Genomic DNA, 9,919 nt, shown 5'->3' on the forward strand with positions numbered 1-9,919 from the left:
GTGCGGCCCAAACATTGATCTACACATCAGCTACATGGGTTCAGTCCAGCCTTTGTTACAAGGCCTGGCCGAATTCACTGTAGGAGACAGTGAACCCCTGAGTCTATCACTATGGACTCTTAATGGGCCCAACATTTACACTAAATGGTCATTGGGTCCAACCACTTTATGAAAACCCAAGGACTGTGGGTAGATGCAGGATTAGCCCATCAGGTATTTCCCTCAATGGTCTTGCACTTAACCTCTTAGCCCATAATGATCAAACACTACCCGACAAGAGAGGACCTCTCACTCGCTGCAAGGAACAATGTTGCACTCTCTATCTCTATATAAATACATTTTGCAAAAACAAATTTCAACGGTTGAAATCAACTGCCGGCAGTTTAGGTTTCCATTAGAGAGAATGCATCCTCGATCGTTCACTTTGTCCAACAAAGGGGCTGATCCTGTCACTATGATCACCCTTTCAGATGAATTCTCGGACTGTCCCAACATACCCAAGTTTTGACCCCCTCTAAGGATCTCCCTGATTGGCATATCAAAGACAACCCGATTCGGCACCTAGTGCAGTACCATAATCGAGTCTAGGGGTTCGGTGTAACATTCCGATTTTGTTCATCTATCTCCAAGGTCTAGGGCAATTTTGGAATTTTGGTCCGGTTTAGGGTTTCAAGAAAACCCACATTGCATGTAACTCAGGTTTCACCCTGGCGGTACATCAGTGTCAGCCTTGGCAGGATGAATCTCCCAAAATCTATCCAATGGCCGTGAAGATTCTAAAGTAACACGAGCCTCATAAGTGTCCAGTTTAAGGGTATTACACAGAAACACACCACAATGACATGAATCTATTTTGTATTTTATTCATTTACAATAAATGTCAAAAGATACATCAATCTGATTGGAGCTAAGGGCATAACTGTCCAACAACTCCCACTTGCAATTAGGTCCAATCGGGTACAAGCTGGAGTTTCATACTTTCCACGTGTTTCTCAAACACTTTCTGTGTTAGTGGCTTAGTCAATGGGTCTGCCACATTCTCAACTGATGCTTCATTTTAACATCAATCTCCCATAGATCCAGTGTTGTCATACAACAGTGGAATGGGTGATGTGCTGAATTCCAAATTCTAGAATGAACACCTTCATTCATTAAGCAGCCTCACTTATGGCAATGTGCTCAATTTGGGTTGTGGAATGTGCTATTTTTACTACTCAGGACCCCATCGTGAATATGTAACTAGATGTAGACAATCTATAATTTTGGTCTGATTGCAAGTCAGTATCAGTATACCCAATGATCTGTAGTGAACTACCATCGAATTCTGGACAAAACTCTTTTGTCCTTCGAAGGTATTTTAGTATGTTTTTCATAGAGGTCCAATGCTCTTGTCATGTGTTATACTAGTATCAACTTACCACACTCACAGCCTGGGCAATGTCTAGCTGAGTGCATAGCTTGGCATACATGATGCTCCCTACGGTAGAGGCACAGGGAACTTCTTTCATGCCCTCAATCTCTTCAGGTGTCTTGGGAGACATACCCTTGGAGAGAGTGACTCCTTGCCTGAAAGGAACATTTCCTTTCTTTGAGTTCTCTATACTATATCTCTTGACTATCTTGTCAATGTAAGTAGACTGGGATAATCCTATTATCCTTTTTTATCTATCTCTATAGAGTCAAAGTCCCAAGATATAAGAGACTTCTCAAAGAGCTTTAGTGGAGAATTGCTGCGAAAGCCATACTTTCACCGTAATCAACATTCCTACATCATTCCCAATGAGTAGAATGTCATCTACATACAGAACCAAGAACGTAACCTTATCCCCACTGGTCTTCTTGTAAACACAGGGCTTATCCGGATTTTGCTCAAAGTCAAACTGTTTGACAGTAGAGTCAAACCGGATGTTCCAAATACCATGTGTTCCTGACCTGCAGCTATGAAACCTTGCGGTGGCTGCATATAGATATCTTCAATAAGATCTCCATTCAGGAACGCGGTTTTGACATCCATTTGCCAAATCTCGTAGTCATGGTACGTTGCTATAGCTAGCAGGATCCTAATGAATTTAAGCATGGCCACAGGCGAAAAGGTTTCCTCATAATCGATTCCCTCTTTCTAAGTGTATCCTTTCGCCACAAGACGAGCCTTGTAGGTCTCAACTTTACCGTCGGAGCTCTTCTTCCACTTATAGATCCATTTGAAACCAATTGCTTTTACCCCAGGGGTGGATCTACCAAAGTCCAAACTCCATTGGTTTCCATTGAGTCCATCTCAGCTCTCATGGCATCTACCCACTTCAAGGAATGTATGTCCAACATAGCTTCCGAATAAGTCATTGGATCCTCCTCCCTGGCCGTGGTTTCCACCAAGTAACTTTCTTGGTCATAGCCGTAATGAATTGGAAGCCTAGAAACCCGGGTAGATCTTCTAGGTTGGTTATTTTTTGGAACTAGTGGGACATCTCCCACTACTCCTGGGCTCTCCTTATCAAGAACAACTTCCCGATGATGATTATCTAGGATGTAATCTTCTTCTAGGAAGTGGGCATTTTGACTGCAAAACACCTTTTGTTCTTTTGGATCATTGAATAAGTTACCTATAGAGCCTTTGGGGTTACCTATAAATAGGCAATGACTGGTCTTGGATTCCAATTTATCAGCATTAGTTCTTTTAACATGTGCTGGACAACCCCAAATTTTCAAGTGTCTTACACTTGGTTTTTTATCGGTTCACAACTCATATGGAGTCTTAGGAATGGATTTGGTTGGAACCCGGTTCAGCACATAAATCACAGTCTCTAATGCGAAACCCCAAAAGGATGTAGGTAACTCTGAGTAGACGAGAAGTGATCGGACCATATCTAATAGAGTCTGATTTCTCCTCTCTGACACACAATTTGATTGTGGTGTAGCAAGAAGAGCTAGTTGTGATACAATCCCATTTTCCTTTAAGTAGTCCCTGAATTCGTCAAAGAGATACTCGCCGCCTCGATCTGATTGAAGGGTCTTAATTTCTCTCCCTAATTGTTTCTCGACTTCTTGTCTGAATTACTTGAACTTTTCAAAAGATTTTGACTTATGTCTCATTAGGTACACATAACCATACCGTGAGTGATCATTGATAAAGGTTATAAAATAAATGTGCTAGTTATGTGTCCTAACATTCAAGGGACCACATACATCAATATGTATCAGGTCAAGTGTGCCTGTAGATCTTTCAGGTATACCGGTCAATGGCCACTTCGTCATCTTACCCTAAAGGCAAGGTTCACAGGTTGGAAGATCTTCTATAGTTAGAAAATCCAAAGGACCATCCTTTACCAACCTCGTGATACAATCTATATTAATGTGGCCAAGACGGTAATGCCACAAGCACGTGGGATTAACTGTATCACGAGTCCTCTTCTTGGGGATTATCTCTAACGTAGTTTCGGTAATGTTTGTTTCCAGAGAAGGATGGAGAACATAGAGACCATTCTCAAGTTCTCCGTATGTGAGGAATTTGTTATTCCATTTAATAGTAATCACATTACTGAATAAGATAGAATAACCATCCATGCACAATTTTGAGACAGAAATCAAATTTCTTCTTAAATTAGGTACGAAAAGACAATCTTTAAGTACAATTGTTCCTTCTCTGAAAACTAGTTCTACAGTTCCTATGGCTGTAGCTGCAACTGTTGCAGAAGTTCCCAAATAGAGCGTCACTTCTCCGTCACTCAGTCTTCTGCTTATCTTGAACCCTTGCAGTAAGTTACACGCATGAGTTGAAGCCCTAGAGTCAATACACCAGGAAGCAAAAGTGACCAACAAATTGGTTTCTATGATAAAAGATTCGAAATTACCTTGCTTCTTAGTCTCCAGATGTTGAGGACAATTCCTCTTCCAGTGGTCGGTCTGTTTGCAGAAGTGACAAGCATCTAATGCCTTATCTTTCTTCTGCTTTTTAGTTTTGCTACCCTTCTTCTGAGCCTTCCTTTTAGCCTTCTGCTTTTTCTTGCCCGATTTTCCACCTTCAACAAGCATGGCTACCGGTTTATCCTTCTTAATCAGTTCTTCAGCCCTCTACAACATATTGCTAAGTTCTTGAAGGCTAACGTTTAGCTTATTCATGTTATAATTCATGATAAATTGATTGAAGGACGGAGGTAAGGAATTAAGGACAACATCAATTTTAGTGTCATGATCTAGCCCTGACCCGAGAGCTTCCAGTTCATTGATATAACCCATCATCCCTAGACAATGGTCATGAACCTATTGGTTCTCGGTCATCTGTGCGGTCATAAACAATTTTAAGACCTTTTGTCATGTAGAACGGTTCTGCTCTTCATACATAGTCTTCAGACTATCCAATATATTCTTGGACACTTCGATCTTATCGAATTGTCACTATATCGGATTGTCTAAAGAGGCTATAATATAACACCGGGCAAGAGAGTTTTTCTCTTCCCATTCTTGATACTCTCTTCTTCGGGCCTTAGAAGCTCTGTCACCCGGACGATCTGGAGCAGGGTTCTTAACAAATTTGTCCAATTTCTCGGACGTCAAAACCAGCATAAGGTTTTAGAACCAGTCAGCATAATTAGGGCCCTTGAGTTTGTTATCATCCAACAATTTTGTGAAGTTTTCATTTGCCATTTCTGGTAAAGGCAAGGCAGATTTATAAGTCCACAACCTAATTGATTCATGTCATCACATAGAAAGGGCTTTTAATTTATGTTCCATTTCCATTTTGGGCATCTCTGAGATTCCCTCCAATCTCAATGACGGAGACAGTTGTGTCTCTAGAAATGTGGGAAACCACATGGAGTGCATGGAGCCAACTGTTTCAGCTACAAAACCCCACCACCTTCTGTGAAGGATCTCATCCACTCATCTTATGAGATTTCCCTTTGGCCTCTGTCAGACAAGGTTCATAACCATTTTAGGTTAAACATTTCTGTCTAGTAAGTGCTCACCCATCATGTTCGTGAACGCCAAGGTACCGTGAGAGAGTCTTCCATTTTAGGATAGGCCCCTCCCACATCGATTTATGATGCCCCTATACAACCAACCTTCATACTAATGATGGAAGGCCTTTAAAGAATTCATCATATGAAATTCCCTATGACATGTACTTATATTTAAATGGAGGGAACGAACATATGAAAACCCCAAAGATCTTATTTAGTCAAACCAAAGTGGCTCCCACTAACTTTCATAAAGCTAAATTTAGATGGGCCCTAAACGGCTAGGGTTCCACACGGTTCCTCTTGGGGAGGAAGCTGATGTGGGGCCCACTAGGTAGGGAGATCATCCAATGATCTTAAGGACACCATGACAATGATGTGCATTCAGCCATGGTATGTGAAAGAGCCACTATCGAATCAGCATGGGCCAAGTGCTTATGGCCCATGTTCGTAGCACATCACACATCCATACATCACATGCATGAAATCCATAATTGATCCAATCAATTAAATAACTGTAAAACCCATAAATAAAGCCCATTTAATTACATAATATTACCAATTAAAATTATCTAGGTATATGGGCTGAAATGCAAAGGGCAGTTCGGCCCATATAGCATTTATGCTGAATTGGGCTAAAGTGGTTTTAACATGTTAAAACTGGATTTTATACATGTGGGCCGAATTGCATCTTGCAATTAACCATCAACTCCTCGACCCATATAGGAAATTTTAGGGCTGAGAACAGCCCCCATCGAACCATAGATTCGGTCCAACTAGTTTGGTCCAATCTGGTTCGAATGGGTCTAGGGTTTGATGTTTAATTCAAGATTCAATTCAAGAAGATGATCTGAAATTAAACAACTGATAGATGACATTCAAGAATCAGTAATCAAACAAAAAGGGGGCTGTTCGCAAGGCTGCAACCCTGCAAAACAAAGATCAGTTCGTACTATGCAGTTTCTAAAACTCGTAGATCGCTGAACCCGAATCTGCGAAATTCTCTCCATTACGCTTTCTTCTTCATCTTCGAATGAAATAAAAATAGAAAACCTAATTTTGTATTAATATTACATCAGATTCGAATTCCTATACATTCCTTCTAAAAATTAAAAAAATAAAATTAATTACAAACCAAGAATGAACAGAATAAATCACAGGTGCACAAATTTCTTGCGCCAATTAAAGAATTCGATCTCTACCATATGAACAATCCAAAATCCAAGAAAAATATATAGAACAATTCTTAATATAAATCAGATTAATAAAGATTTAATTTCAGATCATTCGCCCAAAAACTGGGAACCAATTTCTCAGAAAAACGCTAACTATGCAAATCGGGTAGAATGCCTTCTGCCCATTTGTGTAGATTCAGATCTGGTATAATTCGATTCAAGATTTGAACCTAGCTCTGATACCACTGAAGGGATGAGAGATCCATCATATGGATGGCTGAACCCTATAGGAAGGTTGGGCAAAATTTCAAAAATTTCTCTCTCTCCTATTAGGGCATCGCATTCCCTATTTTAGAAAACTGCCTTTTCAAGGATCAATCTTGAACCAAACTGGACCAGATCTGAAACAAAAAGGGAGGAGAGGGATATACTTGATACGAAGTAGCAGTAACTCCCAATGAAGGTGTTCACGCCCAAGGAGATAACCAAAACCCGGTTCCATTGAAGATGACACAGTGTGTGGTGAAGAAGGATCAATAGGACGACTCTTCAGCAAAACCGAATTCTTCAGCAAGAATGGAGTAGAGGGCTGGTGAGCACAACTTCAGATTGCTTCTTCTACCAAGAAGCAATATCAAGAACATTTTTTTATCACTCCCACAAGTGGAGATCAAACTGGGTAGGGGTGGCAAGAACAGGGAAGAACTCTTAAGATTGTTGTCTTGTATCTGGTGTGTCATTAATGTACGCTCTGCTCTCTTATTTATAGCCTTAAAGAGACAACCTCTTAATCTGATTAGGAGTCTCCTGATCCAAATCTTTATTTGGATATGGACTCTTTAAGTGCTAAAGATAATCCCTTTTCTTATCTGCAGTTTAAGATCAGCTTAATCCTAATCAAATTAAGAGTTTCCTGATCTAAATCATTATTTGGATCTAGACTCTTTAAGTGGATAAAACTTATCCTCTTATCCTTATCTACTAATCCAAACCTAGATCTGCCCCTATTTAATTAATCTAATTAACCCAATTCGAATTGGGCTTTGGCCCATTAAGTTTATGTGCTCACTTAACCTCTTAACCTACTGCCCAGTTGGCTCTCTTTGTATGGCATGGGACCCAGACATTGATCTACACATCAACCACATGGGTTCAACCCAGCCTTTGTTACAAGGCCTGGCCGAATTCACTATAGGAGACAGCGAACCCCTAAGTCCATCACTATGGACTCTTAATGGGCCCAACATTTACACTAAATAGTCCTTGGGTCCAGCCAACTTATGAAAACCCAAGGACTGTGGGCAGATGCAAGATTAGCCCATCAGGTATTACCCTCAATGGTCTTAAACTTAACCTCTCAGCCCATAATGATCAAACACTACTCGACAAGAGAGGACCTCTCCCTCGGCTGCAAGGAATAGTGCTGCACTCTCTACTCACATTGATCATCGGAATTAAAATCTTTTGCAAAACATTTTGAAACCATAATATATATGTATATGTATATTTCTAAATAAATATATTTTGCAAAAACAAATTTCAATGGTTGAAGTCAACTACTGGCAGTTTCTCTTTCCATCAGAGAGAGTGCATCCTCGATCATTCACTTTGTCCGACAAAGGGGTTGATCTTGTCACTATGATCACCCAATCAGATGAATTCTCAGACTGTCCCAACATACCCAGGTTTTGACCCCCTCTAAGGATCTCACTGATTGGCATATCAAAGACAGATCGATCTGGCACCTAGTGCAGTACCATAATCGAGTCTAGGGGTCACGTGTAACATTTCGATTTTGTCCATCTATCTCCAAGGTCTAGGGCAATATTGGAATTTTGGTATGGTTTAGGGTTTCAAGAAAACTCAAATTGCATGTACCTCAGGTTTCACCCTGGCAGCTTAGACAAGCCACCCCAACCAACTTGACGGAACATCAGTGTTAGCCTTGGCAGGATGAATCTCCCAAAATCTATCCAATAGCTGTGAAGATTCTAAAGTATCACGAGCCACATAAGTGTCTAGTTTAAGGGTATAACACAGAAATACACCACAAAGACATGATTAAATTATGTATTTTATTCATTTATAATAAATGTCAAAAGATACATCAATTTGATTGGAGCTAAGGGCATAACTGTCTAACAGATTTTGGGAAGCTAGTGTGAAGTCCTAGTGAGAGAGGGGGTGTTTTTATGCAAAACTGAAAGCAAGAGGGCACCTCCTAGTTGCTAAACCTAGTTTGGCGCCCCTCCTACTGTATTAGCATGCTCCCCACGCCATAGCAAACCCTAGAGCGTCTTTTAACCTATTCTTTTCATCCTTAACAAACCCTATCCACCCTAACTGCTAAATCCTCACCTTCCATCCCTTATAATCTCCACCATCCATTCTAGGGCACTCTCCTTTTAGCACTCTAACCCTTGGGAGCCACCTAACTTCTAATATTCACCATTCCACCTTTTGCCATTAAATCTCAGCCCTACATAATATTGAGCTACCTCTCCTTCTCTTCTTAGCCTTAGGATCACCTTAGAACAATCCTAACCCTCCTTTCTAAACCCTAAGGCACCCATATTTCTACAAGAACCCAACTACCACCCCCCTCTTTCTCTCTAATTCTAGTTATATCCACCCTTCTCTATAAAAAGGATCCTAGGGGCCCTAGAGAAGGGGTTGGTCAATTAACCCAATTAACAAGGCTAAGGTTTCTTGAGGAGTTCAAGGGTTGTAGAAGGGGAGGATGCCTAGATCTTGTTAGGAGGGGTTCCTACAAGCTGTTCAACCATTCTGCAACTACCGCCACTGGATCTGATCAACCATTCTTTTCTTTTCTTTATTTTCTTTTTTGTTATTTTTATTTCTATAATCTTTTGGATTTAATTATTGTTCAGTTCTCTATTTTGCATATCTGAATTTGTTCGGTTCAAGGCTAAGGTGTTTCGAGGGGTTTCAGGGTTGTAGAAAGGACAGATGCTTGGTTCTTGTCAGGAGGGGTTTTTGCAAGCTGATTGGCCGATCTGCAGCTACCACCACCGGATCTAGATTCTTGATCATTTATTTATTTATTTATTTTATTTCCTTTGTTGATTCCCATACTTAATTAAATTCTGATTTTTATTTATTATCTTGTTTAAATTTGAAACATTTAATTTCAGCAATAATAGATTTTGTTTTCGTATTTTCTGCCATTCCCAATTGCATTCTCTTGTCCGGATCTAAGTATATATTAATTTTTCACTTGCTTCTCTATGCATACGACCTGTTCTCACCCATTTACTATGTTAGTAGTTGTTTGAGAAATGGTAAAAATTATAAATGTTTAAACTGGTTTTCCGGAGTGTTTAACGACACGCTCCGGATCACACCAGGTTTTTGGCACCGTTGTTGGGGAAGTATAGAGAAAAAATTTTATTTGCTTTGTCTGGATCTATTTCATTATTTTTTCTTTTTCATTTTATTACTTGATCCATTATCTCAGTTTAATTCTTGTTTCTCTTTGCTTCCATTTTGTTTCTAGATTTATTCTTCTTTCTTCATTTTAATTTCTTTTTCGATTTTTTTTTGCTTTATTAAGTTTGTGTTTTTCTTTTATTTTAGATTAAAAAAACAAACCAAAAAATTTTTTTATTTTATTTTATTTTACTTCTTGCAGCATAATTTTCTTTTGTTTATTTTATTTTTGGTTTAAATTTTACATTCATTTTTTTTTCAGATAAATAAAAAACAATAAAAAAAGAAATAAAAAAATTTCGTTTATTTTATTTTATTTATTTTTGCAACATATTTTTCTTT

This window comes from Nelumbo nucifera, chromosome 5, assembly GCF_055504915.1.
Source record: "Nelumbo nucifera cultivar China Antique chromosome 5, China Antique-T2T, whole genome shotgun sequence".
Classification (NCBI taxonomy): Eukaryota; Viridiplantae; Streptophyta; class Magnoliopsida; order Proteales; family Nelumbonaceae; genus Nelumbo; species Nelumbo nucifera.